Source organism: Motacilla alba, chromosome 1A (genome assembly GCF_015832195.1).
Source record: "Motacilla alba alba isolate MOTALB_02 chromosome 1A, Motacilla_alba_V1.0_pri, whole genome shotgun sequence".
Lineage (NCBI taxonomy): Eukaryota > Metazoa > Chordata > Aves > Passeriformes > Motacillidae > Motacilla > Motacilla alba.
Window position 1 is genome coordinate 32,393,268 of NC_052031.1, and position 18,120 is coordinate 32,411,387.

An 18,120-nucleotide genomic window follows, 5' to 3' on the forward strand; every position below is an offset into this window, starting at 1 on the left:
CATGGTCTTTCCTCAACAGCAGCTTGCCATGTGAATGGGAATGGGAAGGGACCTGCAGAAAAGCACCCGTGTCCTGTTTTGTCCAGAGGTGTTCCCCTGAGATGTCCATAGCAGCTGTGACAAGTCAGAGCAGTATTATGCTCAGTGAAGATCATGCACGGACAGGTAACAACTGAAGCAGCACCTTGTGTCTTTAAACGCTGTTTTGTCCTAAAAGATATTTGAATTTGTCTCTTTTTCATAAGTACAATGACTTCCTCAAAGCAGCAGGTGGCTGGAACCATTCAGTCAGGTTTGTAATTTTCTTCTGATGATGACATTTACCAATGTTTAGCTCCTGGGAAGCTTGTGAGACACATGCCCATGGTATCAAGAGCACTCTGCCAAACGCTGGGAGCTATGTTCTCTGCCTTCATGCTTTTAATGAAAACAAACACATGCCAACCCTGCCAGCTGGGTCAGCTAGGATAAGGAGAGGCTTATTGCTGGAACCACTCTAGTTCATGAAGAGTATCTTTAGAACTGTTTTATGAATAGGATGTAAAAATTTGAAAATACATATCAGGAGAGAATTTTTTTCATACTAATCTTGTCCTTTTAGGAATTCCCATAACTGCTAGGATATTGGACTACAGGTTTTTCTGTATGGGATGAGTAGGAAAGACATTTTCAGTGGTTACAAACTGATATCAGCTAATTATATTGAAGTTGATCTGGGTTTCTTTTTAGATTTTCATGATGAATATTTAGAAAAAAAGGTGTGTAGCCAGGCCAGTTTTCATATGGCACCTCTTCACCAGCGAGAAATAGCACTTTATGATAAGGTGCTATGAAAAGGAAATTTTTATGTGTCTTTTTCTGGAAAGCCTCTCTCTGTGCATATTTTGGTGTAAACCTTGGTTGTCTAATAAACACTTAGAGAATAAATTCAAGCCTTTTATTTCAAAAGGCTTTTGCAGATATCGACTCATCCATACAGTGCAGTAAAAAGACATGACCAGATCAAATGTAGCAGATCTGATGGGTCTGTTCAATAAGGCCTGAGATTACCCTTCATGTCTGAAAACTGAGCAGTTAAATTAAACTAACAGGAGTAAGGCTGAGCAGTGGCTGCACTGCTGACCAGGTGCGCTCATGAGATGGGACATGATCAGCCATGGGGAGAGGAGAGCAGGTGCACACAGGGTGCCCAGCACAGACAGTGGAGCTGGACATTCTGTCTGGGGCTTGACTGCTGCCAATCAAGCAGGAGAGATCTTCTAGGGTATGTGTTCTGCTAGAAAGAGCAAAGCAAATCCTCCCACATGAGGTGACCAGATAGCAGATGGGTGCTCAGGAGCTCCCAGGGCTGGCTGAGGCACGGCTGAGTGTATTTTGAGCTGAGAAAGAGGCTGTGCTGGTGGCTGTGTGCCATGGCCTCCTGCACAGCCCGTGCCCTTGGAGGACTGTGGGAAGCAGGGGAATATTGAGACCACTTTGAAGCTTCCTCTGTGCCTCTGTATCAGAAAAAGATTAAACCCATTCACAGTAAGTCCCCGTGGGATGTAAATTGTTGGTGCAGCACAGCCAGTGCTGGGGACACTCCTAACTCTTTACTCCCCTGTCCCAGTTTCCACTGCATCCTGGAAAAAAAGGTAAAAATTAGCACAAATTTCACCTGAACTCAGGATGTCAAGAACAAGAACGGATCCACATGCCAAGGAATATAAAGGAAACAAAGAAATAATTTTCAAGAGGAATTGAAGCTTTACAAACATAAATTCTAGCTCCTTGGTGCTTTTCAGACCTGTAGGATGATTTGGATGGTAAGACTAACAGTGTCCCACAGCCTGCTGAAGAAATACAGAGAAGGCAAAAAAGAAAATGATGTAGGTCTCTGTGTGAAACATCAAATCACAGAACCACAGGATATGCTGGGTAAATGACGATTTCTAACTAGCAAAATACTGCATCCAGTCTCGTCAAAATTTCATCTTGCAAAGGAGAGCAGAAAAGTCTGTGCAATAAAAAAGCAATAGCTGTTTAGGTTACACTGACTGTTTGGCCATAAACAGCCTGTTTGCTGTGGAGCAGAATCTCAGTCAGCTCTGCAGACCTTTCTGACTGCCCCCAGAAAAAAACTGTCTGGGTTTGGGGGTGGTTCTAGCACTGCAAGTATTTAAATCAAGATTGGACCTTTTTCTGAAAAAACACATTCTGTTTCATTTTTAATTATGAGACCTGAAGCAGCCATTCCTGAAATCTCTGCTCTGTATAATGCAGCAGATCACCCTAGGAGATCCATAGAGACTTCTTAGTAACTCAGACTTAATAACTATGACAATTAATGTAGGCAAGTGTCATAATTTAATGGTGATGCCATATGCCCAAGCACTTGATGTTCTCAGTGGAAACACTATAAGCTAAATTTCAGAAATGCAGTTTAATTGTAATGCTCAAAATTCTTTATGTATGTTTGCCTCTAGAAGAAGGTGCTCAGTTTGCATTTTGCTGTATATGCTCCATTTTACTTAGAGAAGAGCAATCTTTTCTAACATCCACATGATGTCACATATCATGGCAAAAAGAGAGAATTGTTTTCATATAAGTAAGACTAATGAAAGGAATTATGCAGGGAGTCAATACTCTATTGATAAGTAATCCCAGGGACCATGAGCCAACATATTTACAAAAAAAAAAAAGGAGGAGCTGGCATGGTGTTAAGCTGCTCTAGAACCTATACTCATCTGTCACTTGCTTTTCATTGTCTTCTTTTGACAGCTTTTATTTTTTTATTCCTGGTCAAGATAGAATGTCAGGCCCCCAGAGATTTAAGCAAACATTTAGAAACTATGTGCTCTGTTAAGAAAAGTAAACAACATTAGTCTGATACTGTAGGTTCAGCATTGTGAGGATGAACTAGTTATCATCCTGGTTGAGCACTGAAATGTCTAGATTTTATAGAATATCATTAAATCAACAATATGTGATCTTTACTGTTACAGATGAATATCAAAAGGAGCTTGAAATGTTAGTAGTGTTGGTGGTTTTGTTCTGCTGGCAAAACAGGTTCCTGTATCTATCAATCAACCAGTTCAGGTAGTCAAAACTCCAAATGCTCTTTTATTTGTCTGTAACTTTTGAACCATTGTTTTAGAAGATACTATTGTGCTACTCAGTGCAGTCCGAAATACTGCCTTGACTCTTGTATAAACACCACCTCTATTGCTCATCAATTCTACTTCCTGAGGCATTTTTATCTTAATCCAGTCTCAGGAAAGAAATGAAAATAAAATTTTCTATGAAACACTCAGTTTGAGCTGTTTGAAAGAAGCAGGACCATATTGATAATGGTATAAGGAAAGTATAAGTTATGATAATGGTATAAGAAAAGCTTTAAGCTTTTGTATTCAGATTCCATTCTTGCTCAGCAGGGTCTCTTAAATGACATTCATGAGAGGAAAAGTCAAGTTACCCTGAAATGGAAGAAAAAATATTATGTCCTTTCTGGGAGAAACTTTTCAGAAGCATTTCTTGTATCTTAGCAACAGTATATGTAACAGTGCATTGATTTTTTTTTAATTTATTTTTATTTTTTAATCTTGTTTTCTGCTGGTTTACTAACTGAGCTTAATGGATGAGATCAGACTGTGCATAGGCAGCTGGAGAAAAAGGATGCATGCCTTAGAATCTCCGGGCCAGCCATGGTGCTCACAGCATGTTACTCTCAGCCACTAAGGAACCACCACAATACCTTGCTGTTGTATCTCTATAGAGAAAAAGCTGGCTGAAAAGTCTGTTTATCATTACTATTTTTCAGCTGTATTTGATGATTAAAAAAAAATGTTTTATTTATATGATATAAACAGAGAAATTCAGTAGATTTCCTCATTTTACAAATATTCCTCATGCTGTGTATTCTTTAGAGATTAATAAACTCTAAACCTACTGTGGGCTCTAAACCTACTGTACATTATGACAGGATATGTGTAATCTACCAGTGACACACTTCAATGCTTAAAAGTCTTTGGCTCCAGCCTTGGCCATATCAAGGACCAAGCATGTTTCTCTTAGATCATCCTGTTCACTCCCTCATGGCTCACTGCTCGAGAGCCCAAACCTGCCCCCACTGAAGTGGAAGGAAAAGTTCCAGCTTTAATCACTGTTTGCAAAAACTGAAGCCTTTTGGCAATGGAGACATTTTGTTTCACAAACAAGGTCAAATTAAGCATGGGGGAGAGTCTTGTAGCTGTTTGTGAGGAGGACTGGAATGATGGAGAGAGACCCAGATTTGGCAACAGTTTGGAGTTCTGCCAAAGGATCTCCATAATTTACACATACCAAGTACAGCTGTACTGCTAATCCAAGCCTGGGCTGTCTTGTAGCTGTTCAATTGTGCCAGCTCCCGCTCAGCTTCTGTCATCAAGACAGCTAAATCTGCATTTATGTTATAGATGTTGTTCCACAGCACAACTTACCACATGGCAGGTGATTTTCTAGTGAGATGACATTTTGTTCCTAATTAATGTATGCAGTTCTTTGCTCGGGATAGGTGATCAAAACAAGCCATGCCAAGATGAAAGGAAAAAACAATTCACAGCGTGAACACTAGGCCAGCCTTCCTAAATATTTCAGACAATTAGTTCTGAAGCTGATGTAAAATGTATCCTTCCCTTCTGTTCCTCTTACATCTGCTGGTTATGATTATATTGCCTTCCTCAAGATTGTGGACAAGGTGAGACCACTTGAGAGCAAGCTGCTCTGGGTGACTCCATAGGCAAGGAATCCTACCTGTTCTTCCTTTTCTTCCTCAATGAATTTTCATTCTTGTATAATGAAAATTAATGTTGTGCTGCTGTATATCATCAGAGAATTTACAAGTCCATCCATGGAAAGGAGATTTTGAAAGAGGATAACCTTTCCAAGTTCATGATTCCTCTTGGATGATGGGAATCAGAAGATAGTAGGGGGCAATAGATGCTGGCTAAATCAGTGGAGCTCTGGAAAGCCACTGGAAACAAGGTCTGCATCATTTAGAAGCTGGGAAAGTAGAACTGGTGTAACATTTTGCTTACCAAATCCTGGCTTCCAACTCTGACTTTCAGATGACCACAGTGTGGCTGGGTGATGCTTCCTCATAGCACCACTCCTGTACAGCCCAGTGCAGGCTGCTCATCATAAGCAATAGCTTAATTTTCAAGCCAGGAGCTTAAGTTCCACAAAGCAAGCTGCAAGTGGCTATATGCAGCACATATGTTCTGGTATATTTTGAAACTGAAGTGCACATTAGACTGCATGTGTGTAAACAAAGCTATTATTTACATGCAAGCAGACAACGTGACTCTGGTACAGCCTCTCTCCGAGCTTGTCAGGAAGGAAACACAAAGAAACACCAGCACAGGACCCAGGTATCCTCATGCAGAGTGAATGCAGCCAGCCCCAGCTGTGCCAGGTACAGTGTGGGCCAGTAAATCTTTTGACTCATGTTTAGATTTCAGTAGAGCAAACATGATACAGCCAGGTCCAGGCAGAAAGCACACAGTGACAGCTTGCTGTCCTCCTGAGGCCAAAGCACTAACTAAATGAAGACAGGACTTCTGTGCCTCTGCTGTTCCCAAACAGAGCATTGAAGAATTCGTCTCTTGTTACCAGGCCTCAGCAAGGACCACCATTTAAAGAGCTTCAGAAGCTCAGGAGGTGCTCTGGTAAGGGCCACAGACACAAAATATCTCCATTGCTCCTTATGTTCAAAGGTTTGTTTCTTCCTCTGAACTGTTTCTCAGATGTGGAGTTTGCATTAATCAACTGGTTAGTGCCATCACTTCTCAGTAAAGACAGAAGGCCACGCGCCCCCTTCCCTGTCCTCTGATAAACAAAGCCTGTGCCACTCTGTCTCAGTGCTTGTAATTCCTAGCCAGACAGTTGGAGGACACTTTAGGTACACCTGCATTGTCATCTTAACTCAGAGCTTCAGCCTGCAGCTAGCCAAAACTCCCTGCTCCATATCATGCTCTGCCTCACTCTGTGCCATAGACTGGAGAAAGGTGACTGCTGTGACCGTACCTGCAACTAAGGTAGCCCAGCAGAGAGTGACACTGGCCCTGGTATTCAGCAATTCAGTAACACTGGTATTCAACACCCCTGGGTTGGTGGATGCTCTGGTTCTGCAGATTTGTGCCTGGCAGAGCTGGCTGAGCCTCTCTACATTGGACTAGCCAGGCCAGCAAAGCAGCACAGACGTGTTGCCCTACTCATGGCTCCTGCACTGTTGAGGCAGGAATGGCAGCTGTTGCAGTGATGGATTCCACTCAGCGAAATTAGCAGGAAATGTCATTTACCCCTAGAAAATGAACACGCTTCCTCTCCTCCTAGGGGAGGATGGTCCTTCATAGTCCGCAGTGAATGAAGAGGACAGGAGAGGTGTGTGGTGGGACAGATATGGGCCAGAAAGAGTCAGAAGAGGGACTGAACTGACTCTACAGACCTGGTGACTTGGGCTTATCACATACCTGGAGAGGTCAAATGGCAGGTGAATGCCCATGGAGGTGCAAATGTCCTGCAAAAGGGAAAATACACAGAAGGGAGGGCAGCACAGGAGAAAAGTGAAGGGGAGCTGTTATTTGTTTAATGCTGCAGCCTCTCCTCAAAGGGTTTTTTTTTTTCTTTAATTCCTCACACTACAGAAGGAAGTTATTAAAACATGAAAAGATGCTGAAATAAAGCCTATATATCACTGTCTGCTCAGTTTTAAAAATCTACACCAATATCCTAATGAACTTTAGGCTAAGGCACTGCAATCTCTTCTTCTTACCTAGTACTGTGAGGAAAATTATCTTATTTATTCTCAAAGTATGAGTCATCAACAAAAGGGGAGATTATTGTGTGTGTTTGCATAATTAATGACACCCACATAGAATGAGATTATTGCCCCCTCTGTGAGCTGAAGCTTAATTTTCAGAAGGATCCTTTTGAACACAGTGGCGCTAAACTTATCGATGACTGAGCACAAAGCATTTTTATCTAGCTTTCAAGCCATTTATGAGGTTCTTGCAGAAAGAGAGAATAAAGCTACCTTTCTCTCCTATATGCTCCTTCATTACAAGCTCCCCAAGTATCATGGACAAGCAAGAAACATAAGGAATATTTCTTTTCAAAAGTTCAGTTAATACTTGTGCATGAAGACTTTCAGCCAGCTTATGCAAAAGCACACTGGAGACTTTGCTGTGTGTCTGTACATAAAGCCAAAAATATCAAGAACCCAGAAGCAGTCATGGCTCTCTCTTTCTATAAATTGAATTTCAAGACTTTATTCCTCATCTACTTCATGTTTTTATCATCAGACAACTTTCATCTTGAGAACATTACAGGGTACAGTGGACTGAATATAACATGCAATAAGCCTTAAAAACTTTGCCATAGGACTACGGGTGGAATTGCCTCTCTTTAATTATTTTTTATACCTTGATTATTTCCTTCTTTAAAGCATATGTGTTGTTGTCTTCATTAAAGTTAGTAACCATGCTTAATCATATTTATTTTTTTGTCATATATTATGCAGAATAGATTTTTTTACCATCCCCATGACATGCCTACTGCCACCACCACCTCCTTCAATCTTTCCCATGAGGTGGCTGCTCAGGCAATGGAGCTTCCTGAAGTCCCCAGCCACTTGGCCTCCACTCCTTTGCTCTTCCAGCTCCCAAACAGGCAGGAGTCCTGTTCCTGGCTGAATTGAGAGAAGAGAGGTCATGTGTCAGTGTGACAGGTCCAAGCTATAGGCAGGACTCCAGAAGGATGGTGAGATTGACTCTGTGTTGGTACTGGGGTAATTTCTTGGGGCACAGTGTGACAGGAAGGTTTAAGGGTAGTGTGACATTTGCAGAGGTGCAGTAAAGTGGGCATGGAGCACTCTCTCTCCATGTGCCAGAATGCTACAGCCAAGATTGCTGGAAATACCACTCCTGGGCTCTGCTCCTCAACAGGGTGGTGTGAGGGGGAAGGAAGAGAGATGGATCAGAGTTACAAGAACTGCCTTCTCTTCCTGGCCACCCCAGGAGCTACACTGGGGTGTAGCTTTACCTCCAGTGAGGCAGTGTGGTGCTGAGAAGAACTGAACCTATGTCCCTCTTCTCATTTTGTTTCATTCACAAGGAATACATCTTGAAAAACAAGAATTAAAAACACTTACTGCTTGGTCTAATATAACATGAAAGGAAAGATATTTTCTGACGGATATATAAGAACAAAACTTTGAAAATATTTGAACAATTATGAAGAGCAATACAAACATTTTAGTATTGTGGCAGGACACAGTGATTGAGAATGAGGTGAGGTCTCAGGTAACTGAAGTTAAACGGAACAAGGGCCCTGATCCAGCAAAGACACTTCACACAGGCACAGTAGCTTCTGTCATCTGTTCTGAAAATAAGCTATGGCTCAGATGTTGTGATACCATTTGTTGTCTGGTTTAATATCTTAGTGAAAGAACTGCTGACGCCATAGCTGAAGAGGGGATATATGCTTTTCTTAGCAGAAAGAATACAGAATATTGACAAGTAGAGAACTGCTCTCACCAGAGCTTAATTTTCTCTCCTTTGAGAGCCAGCTTTCTGTAAATGGCACTAGCTTCATACTGCCTTGGCAAAATCAACCACAATAAACATCCCCAGTTTGAGCTGTGCAATATAGGAACTCTGAAATGTTCATTTTCAGAATAGTTATTTCATACTCACATTGTTATTTCAGTTGCCATGTTAAAAAAAGGTTGATAAGATTTCTGGTGGTGAGAGAAACATCTAGATAAAATGCTTTCTAAACATTAGATATAGACTTATTGTATCCTTTATAAATAGGAACATCAAGCCCTTTCTTCCCAGTTCAAGATAAGTTGTAGCCACACATTCAGTGAGTTCCTGGGTTGACTCAAGATAAGTTAACAGAGGAACTCCTAAAAAGAAAAGTGACAGAGGATTTTTTTCACTGTGTCTGTTTTTTTGAAAGAACTAAAGGAAAACAAGCTGGTTGAGATTCTGTGTTTGCCTGAGGTAATCAGTTTTTTGATGTGTGAGTAAGGTACGATTTTTTTTCATCATAGTAAACATAGGGTGAGTAGGACTGTGAGCCTAGACTTGCAAATTTTCATGACAGCTTTGCATACCGAAATTATTCACATAGTGAAATGATCCTGGAAGCCAATAAAAGAAACACAGCTTCTCCTGTCATCCAGATACCCTCCAAGATACAGAATCCTACAGACTCCTGAAGTCAGTAATTTTATATCAAATGATTCAGCAGTTTCGAACACACACACACACACACACACACACACACACACACACACACACACACACACACACACAGACACACACACACACACACACACCCCAATTCAAATTCTCCTTCCATGTTGGTACCTGCTTTGCATGATTACTTACCCAGGGCATTGTTCTTGTAGAAGGTAAATAAAATACTTGCTTAACACTAAAGATAAACCAATCATTCCTTTGTTTCATCAGCAAAGTAATGAAAATGCAGGAAAAGAGAGAGTCTACCTGCAAATAACAATCTGGACATAGGCCTGCTCTAGAAGAGGAGTAACCATTGGCTAGCTTGCCACATAGACACTTGTCTGCTTGATGGTCCTCTCCATTCCTGCTTTTGTACATAAGTGGTTCGGGCCTGTGATTAAACATGTCCAGAAAACAGAAGCTGCATACTCAGAGAAAGAAGAAGAGGAAACAGAGGGTTTAATGTCTAAAATTTACACAATGAGCTCAAAGTTATGCACTGCAGGGATTAATGTAGGATGTCTGAGCCCCAAAAGAGAGTCCAGGAGCCTCCTACAGCTTCATATTGAATGCCCAGAGTAGGTCATGTCTTGCATGTTGGCCTGCTCACACATCAGTTTTATAGCTCTCCAACCTGATATAATTCATTCTCCACAGTCACAGCACAGCTTCTTACCTGAGTTTGTACAAACTTGGGAGATGCTTGTCACAAGCCTTGGGACTCTGTTTTGCATCCCAAATACTTCAAGGCCAGTATATTATCTGATTCAGCAGCACTCAAATCCTCTTTTAAATTCTGCCAAGAGAAGTAGCAGTTTAAATCCATCAAACAGAAAACTGGGCCTAAGAAGAAAAGGAAAAATTTAACTGCATGGATAGATGTCAATATGCTATGGGGCCTTTGGGGAAGGTGCAGCTGCAGTTGCTTGATGTTCTTGAGGAGTCGTCAAAAGCTTCTGCTCTGCAAAGTGAACCTGATTTAACTTGTTCCCTGCGGCTCCCAGAACTGAGTCATCCTCTCCAGTATGTACTGCTTTGGTACAAAACCTGTTCATTACATCACCTCCAGATCAACCATGCAAGTAAAACGGATCTGACACACATTTTTGACTTGCAATGATTGTTTTTGCCAACTTTTCCTAATTAGTGAAGATTCTCTCTGTGACCTATTTTCAGGAACTGAGCAGTTCAGTCAAGCCTGGATGATAAGAGCCTGTGGTTTTACTTCTACAAAATAACATAAAGCTCATCCGTAACTTCAAATTTCCCTTTAGCTGCTGCCATTGCAAAAAAGTTAGAGATATGGAACAGGACACTTATTTTGAAGGTTAAACCTTGAAAGTCCTTAGTACTGAAGACATTTCTAATCAGAGAATCTCTTCTCTACTTCATCTCCACATTGTATCTATAAAGCAGACATGACTCTCTCACCTCATTCCTTGCCAGTCTTGCTGCAGAGGAAGACTTGCTCTCATTTTTTCTCTTGTGGTCCTTCCTGTTTGTACTTCAGTGAATCTTATTATCCTGTCTGAGCAGCCACACAAATTTAATGCCTGGGGCAGAGACTACTTCCCTGGCTGGCTGTTGCCTAGGGTCTGGTGCTTCTAGTTATGTTCTTGGGCACTAAGAGATGTGGCTGTGAATTGCCCAGGCTGTGGCAGGTGTGCTTTCTCCATGACACCCACTCACACATTGGAGAGCTGAGGAGGGATCCCAGTGCTGTATCTTCTGGCCTACACAAGGCAACTTCCACATAGCACACTGGATTTCCTGGGTAGTTGCTTCTCCCCATGCACTATGAAAGTCAAATGGACAGCTAGGACTGCCTTTGGCATTAGACACTGCAGTGCTTGAGTTGAAGGGACTAAAATCTTACATCAGACCAATTTGATGAATACAAAAGACAGTCTCTGGAATGCACTGATAATCTTCTATCTATTCTTCACAGCTCCCTTCACAAAAAGCAATATAAAGTCCTTCCAGTCGAATACAATTTCAAACCAAAGCAATAAACTCTCAAAAAAAAAAAAAATCTTTTGCTAGCTGGTTCTATCTTGCTCTGGCCTGACTGGCCAGGTGGGATGCATCAGCTGCTGGTCCCCCAGCTCAGTGTGACTGCTTGGAAACCGCCCATCAGGCTCTGGATTTAAGGATGGGCTTTTTCCTTCTGCTCCACAGGCTGAACTTGCCAGTTTCTGAGTTGTGTCCTATTGCCATGGATTTGGATTTTGAGACTGATTTTCTTTCTCTGTAGGTACTTTCAAGTTAGCTGAGAAGGTCTGGGGGAAGGGAAAGGAAGAGAAAGATCGTAATTGGGTCTTCTGATCAGACTCCCTTCACTGTATGTTTCACAGAATCATGGAATGGCTGAGGTTGTGAGGGACCTCTGGAAGCCATCTGGTCCAACCCCCCTGCTCAAGCAGGGCCACCTGTAGCTGGCTGCTCAGGACCATGTTCAAGTATCTTATTATCCCTAAAGATGGAGACTCCACAACCTCCCTGAGCAACCTGTGCCAGTGCTGAGTTCAATAAAGTATATGTTCATATGTTTAATAGTATATGTTCATATTCATATGAAGTGCATTTCTTACATTTTATAAAATTAGGTAAGGACTCCATACACAAAAGAAAAAAAAAAGCCAGAAAATGTAATATAAAATTAATATCTAATATTCTGAGTCTGAAGCAATAGAACCTGAGGAAATCTTTGTTCCTATGTAACCATACAAAAAGCTGTACAGAGCTGAGAATGATTTGAGGGACTACTCTTAATGCCATCCTCTCTTAGATGATCTGCTAGGGCTATTTTTTTAGAAGGAGTCATCTCAGTTATTTCTTGAAGGATTCTTAATGGACAATTAGATGTTAAAACACAAAAAGAGCACAATCTCAATAGGGACTTGGGATCATATAAAAAAATAAATCAATAAAATAAATTTGGGTTTGATAAAATATACAAATAACATGGAATTGAATACCTATGTGCAAGAATTCAATTCAAAGAACTCTGCAGCAGGTGGTTAGTAATGCTGGAGGCACCCTGATTCACTAGAAATTTGTCCATGCCACTTGAAAATATTTGTTTGGTGTAGCTCAATTTCCCCATGCATCTGAGATTTATTACCTATGAGCAACTAAGCATCTCTTTAAGTCTCTTAAGAGGTCCAGTCCAAATGGCTGTCTCAGGCCATTTAAGGCCCCACAGAGCTGTGAAATTATGACATCTTTTCTATAACCCACCTTCTGTATTCACCCTGATAACAGAAGAGCTATTCCTAATCCACTCCATCAAAGGAGGTTTGAATAGAGAGGTGACTCCCATGTTGCAGGGTGTCCCAGGCAGTGTGCTTCAGGGGACTATTTACTCCTTTCCTACTGAGGCTGGACCTGCAAAAATGGGTGATATTTACAATTTCCTCTCTAGGTCTGTTTTTCACAGAGGATAGTACACTGAAGGCTGTGCATCAGCTCCATGACTTTGCAAAGTGTTTTACTAATGTGGTCCACTCTTAATAGTGCAGGAATTACAGTTTACAGAAACCTGGGAATCTGGTATATATATGGGATCTAGCTTTTCAGGTGTACTTAGCTTACCAAAATCCAGCTGAAGAATGTTGTAAACTACTGATATGTGCCAAGTTTGTCTTTCCTTACTCAAGATAAAGTCCAAGCCACAGGAGAGCCAAATAGCCCAAATTTCTTGTCTCTGTAAGCTGAGAGATGTAAGCACATTCTTACAAAGAAAAAAAAAAAAAAAAGAAGAAGCAGTAGGCCCTGACTACATGAACGATGCTTTTTAAATTCTATAAATCCTGAACTATTCAGGGAAAAGAAAACATGTCCTGCATAATTATCCTTGGAGTGCAATAGTGTAGAGTATGCTTAGGAAAAACACCAGAAGCATAGAATGCTTGATTGAGCAAGGCATATTGATGATTCAAAAAAGGAGCATAATTTTTTAATAAATGTCATTTTTAAAGCAATCAGACAGAATCAGTGTTCTTAATTCTGTGGTCATACAGTATCACAGGGACATAATTAAAAACAGTTACTTTTCCAAGCTGAGAGACATGCAGTTGCCAGGCAACATATTATATACTTGAGAACATATAACACTTCACATGATTTATGCAGTGCTGTTGTTGTGTGTCTAGATGTGGATATCATTCTATTTAATGCAGATTCTTATAGGCTCAGCCACCACCTATCTATAACATCATGCTGAATCCATTCTTTGGTTTGCTAGCACTATCCATCAGCTGCAAGCCCATTTTTAAACCTACAGCTTGAATCACTACCGAGGAGTCAGCAATGTTAACAGAAGTTGATTGAAAAGTAGTAATGAACTGCATTAAACTCCTTTCATTACTTTTCTTTTAATATCAAATAATCAATCTAATAATATTAAATCATCAATCTAAAAATTATTAATAAAAATGTTGCAGTTTACGGTATTTGTGAAAATTAAAATATTTATAAAATGGTTATGTAACAAGACATCATCTCCCAGGAAAAATGACACTAAGAATTAAAATTATTGGAAATCTCCCAAAATAACTACTCTGTGTTTTCAGGTTCTTGGAAAGAAAGAACATATTTCCATTCTGGATCTGTCCCTTAGCTTGGACTAGATTTTGTCATTCCCATGGACATGGCTGCATCCACTGTCACACTTGAAAACTCATAAAAGAAGACATCAGCTCCTGTGAAGGTTCATAAGTACCAGTAATCCATGTTATGAAAACAAACCTACATGGAGTCACATATGTTCAGATGAATGGCATGTCATTTGTGTTGGACTTGTTGCTAGTAGTTTGATGTTGGAGAATGATGACTTGGAGAATGTAAACATAGGAAACCTTCCTTATCCTACTAAATCTCACATGTTGTGGTTTCACAGGCCATGCCACCCTACTCCAAATGAAAAACTGTATTTACACAGTAGTCAACAGGAAATAATTGGTTTGAAAATCTGGTCCATGTACGTTAATTTTCTCAGATTTTATACAAGTCTTTGCTTCAAATATTATTATATTGTGAGCAGGAAGAATCAGCTACTACATCCAGGGGAAAAATGCTAAAAAAAAATTGTTTGAATATTTTCTGTTTGAGGTTTGGAAGCTTTGGGTAGGTGCCTGCAGAATCCTCTTCTTGGAAGTAGCCCGCTGGAGGGAGCTGTGACATCTCAAATACATCAGCAGCCTTCGGCTGGAAACTGCCCTGGAGGCCCCCAGAATTTTCTACACATCTTTAGTTTTATGCACTTTTGAAAACTATGGATCACTTTAAACAGATATTAACTTTGGCCAAAATGAATTTTTGAAGCATTTGACGTTAACAGAAAGCTTTTGGTTTTATGTGTCTGAGATACAGACCCCATAAAAATAACTTCATTTGGAGACAAGTGCCTGTGTGCAGTTTGCAATATTTACACACCCAATTATTGTGACACTGGGTGGCTGAACAGAAATAACAAAAGGGAACTATGACTAAGAAATGTTTATAGTCATGCCAAAAATGAAAGGAAAAAATTGCTCTGGAACTCCTTACTGATTTTCTTCCATGTGGGATACATCTTCTTGGACACTGGCATAAAGGCTTAAAAGCTTTACCTTGAAGCCACAGTTGTGAAGCTAAGATCATTATACTTTACCTTTGAACTACTGTGTATCTCCTGTTGATGAGAGCCAGCAGCCCAGGGGTGCAGAGAGGGTCAGCTGCAACCTGAGGATATGACAGAAAGCCAGGTTTAACAACGGACATGGGTACCTTCAAGCGCCCAGTGATTCCACCCCTCTGCAGCACCCTTGGGCACTCCCTGGGGAATCATTGGCACCTCAAAATTCATCCAGAGATGGAGACTACAGCAAGAAGCACCTTCCCTGTACAAAGTCACACTAGTATCAAATACTTAAAAGAACAATTTTCAGGTTAATCATTGTCTTTTAAAATCCAGTGGCAGAAGAGGGATGTCCTGATGTCTTTTAATACAGGGGGACAGCAGCCCTAGAAGCAGGTCTGGATTCAATTCCTTCTGCAGCCTGAAACCATTCCAAACAACACCACTCTCCTTACCCTGGAGTGCTCTCAGGCCATGCTAGCAGCTGAGATTTTGAGTGAAGTGGTATAAAGCAAAATGTAGAGATTCTGGGTCTTCTCAGATCCAGCTTGGAGCTGTATCCCTTCCTATGTCTATTTCACAGACTAAGATTCAGTTATGTTGGCATTAGCATTTCCACATAGGATGACAGAATATTTTGGGTTGGAAGGGCCCCACAAGGATCATCAAGTCCCAGGTATCACCACCCCTCCTGCATGAGTCTGGCTTGCCTTTTTCCAACAGTGAAGGCAAAAGTAGCTAAGAGAAAAAAATCTCAACATCATGCTATCAATAATCAAAACAGAAGACGCTACAGAGGTAGCCTTCCTTTCCCACTTTCGCCTCTCTCTCCATATGCCTTTTTCTCAGACAAGGGCTCAGCCAGAGGGTAGACCAAGGGGCTTAATCAGAGAAATGACAGCACGCTGCGTAGACCATTAATAGCCAAGCACTTTTTCAGGCAGATAGACTGCAGCTGTTCCCACCCAGCCAGCCACATTAATGAATAAGCAGACTAGCTGGATGCTTCTGAGAAAATGAACAAGGCTGACATTTGAAGCGTCATTGCTGGGCTTCAAAATTAATGCCCTTTTGAGACAAATGAAGGCGATTCGCAACCTTTAAACTACTGGCACAGATGGAAGCAGCCCAGAAAGCTGAGATTCCTGGATGGCCCATGAAGGCCATATAAGGATAGCAAGACTGGCAGTTGTGTTCCCCTATCTAAGTCCTGAGGGTACAATCCAGCAGCCTTATTCATACGAGCATTCCAGTTAAAGTCAGATAGCAGCATGATGAAGTAGGTAGGACTGATTTTTTTTTTTAAATGTGATGTTCTTAATTATCTGATGCTGCTTCAAGCAGTTCCTTTTCCTTTTAAACGTAACCCAGCTTCTAATGTTCTCCACTCAAAACCCTTAGTATGAGAAGGTCAGGAGTAATAAAGTAGCAGAAGCATTTCATTTTTAGATGAGAATGGATAGGACAAACACAAACAATGCAAATAGAAAATTTAAATGCAAAAGCTGTTTATCAGAGTTGCAATTATCTGCTCATCCAAGACTTTAAATACCACTAACACATCCCCTTATTCTCACTTGGAAGAGTTCTTTCCAAATACACTGGTGTATTTTGGAACTGTATACACTGGTGTATAAAAGGAACCAGTGTTCCCTTATCAGCCTTGGAAAGAAAAGCCAAACCAAAAACAACCTTCCTGCTTCTCTGGACAATATACTCTTAAATTTAAGAAGTAAGATAAAGACACAGAATAATGCTAATGTATGTAAGCTGGCAGGTACAAGGTGTGTAAAGCTTACAAATTAGGCATTCAGCTCATTATGTTAAGAAGCAGAATACTAGAGTCTCAAAGGCTACCAACAGAACAAAAGTAGCCCCACAGAGAACACAAACCCTGCGGTGAGGATGCAATTATTTCTATATTTCTTCTCCTTCCAAAAGGCAAGACTGCCTCAGTCTCTTCTCATTAAGTGAGAAAGTTATGACTTGGAATTCATTCCTCCTTGTAATTACTAGCTGGGAAGTGACTAGCAATACCATATAAAAAAGGATAATATCCTTAGCAACAGTGGAAGGCATAAGGTAGCCTCATCACTTTCTATACGTTAGTTATGTCATTAGTCCTATTAGCACTGCTCAAAATGAACAAGTTAACAAGGAAACATTAAGATACACTTCAGAATTGTAAAACCAAAGAATAAATATTAACATATCAATCACTTCTTTAAGTCTCATTAATTTCTTCAAACAAAATAGCAATAAAACTAATGTGAGAAGATTTGGGCTCAGTGCTTTTCTATTTGTTTCAGAAGTAACACAAGGCTTGTTCAAGACCCAGACTCTCTCAGTCTTCTAGGACTGAAATCTTACCTTATTGAACCAGAAGCATCTCTTAACATTTCAAGTCAGTGATTTCACTTGGAAGATTTTTTTTCTGCGATGTGAACAATTCTCCACTGGATTCAGATGTATTTCATGCTGAGAGGGCTATGGCACACGTTTGAACACAGCAAATTGGCTGTATACACACATGCACACACCCACACATATAGAAAAAGTTACCTAGTGGCTGTTTTTCTGAATCCTCCTTCAGATGACTGGCCAACAGGATTACTTTCCAATGTGACTGCAATTAGTAAATGAGCAAATGCAGTCTGCATACCCTTAGCTGTGCATTTTACTCAGCAGCAAATTACTATAAATATTCCTAATAGTCGTTAAGATTCAGCATATCACTTTCAGGTTTTATGAAGAGGATATCCTTACTGTCTTATATGACCTCTGGTTATAACACTAAAGAAAATGGGAACAAAATCTATACTAAATTAAGTGTCTAAAATAAGTGAATTTCAGATGCCTACCTTTCTTGATTGACCTTTGAAGGAGGTTAAATGACAGCTAAATTACAGAATCACAGAATGGGAACAGTTGGAAGAGACCACTGGAGAGCATCTAGTCCCACCTCCCTATTCAGACAGGGGTCCCTAGAAAATGTTATTGAAGACTGTGTCCAGACAACTTATGAATATCTCCAGCGAAGGAGACTCCACAACCTCTCTGGACGACCTGTTCCAGGGTACAGTCACCCTTACAGTAAAAGAAGTTCTTCCTCATGTTCAGGTGGAACTTCCTGAGTGTCAGTTTCTGCCTGTTGCCTCTTGTCCTATTGCTCAGCACCACTAAGAAGAGCCCAGCTCCATCATCTTGATACCCTCCCTTCAGAAATTTACAGAC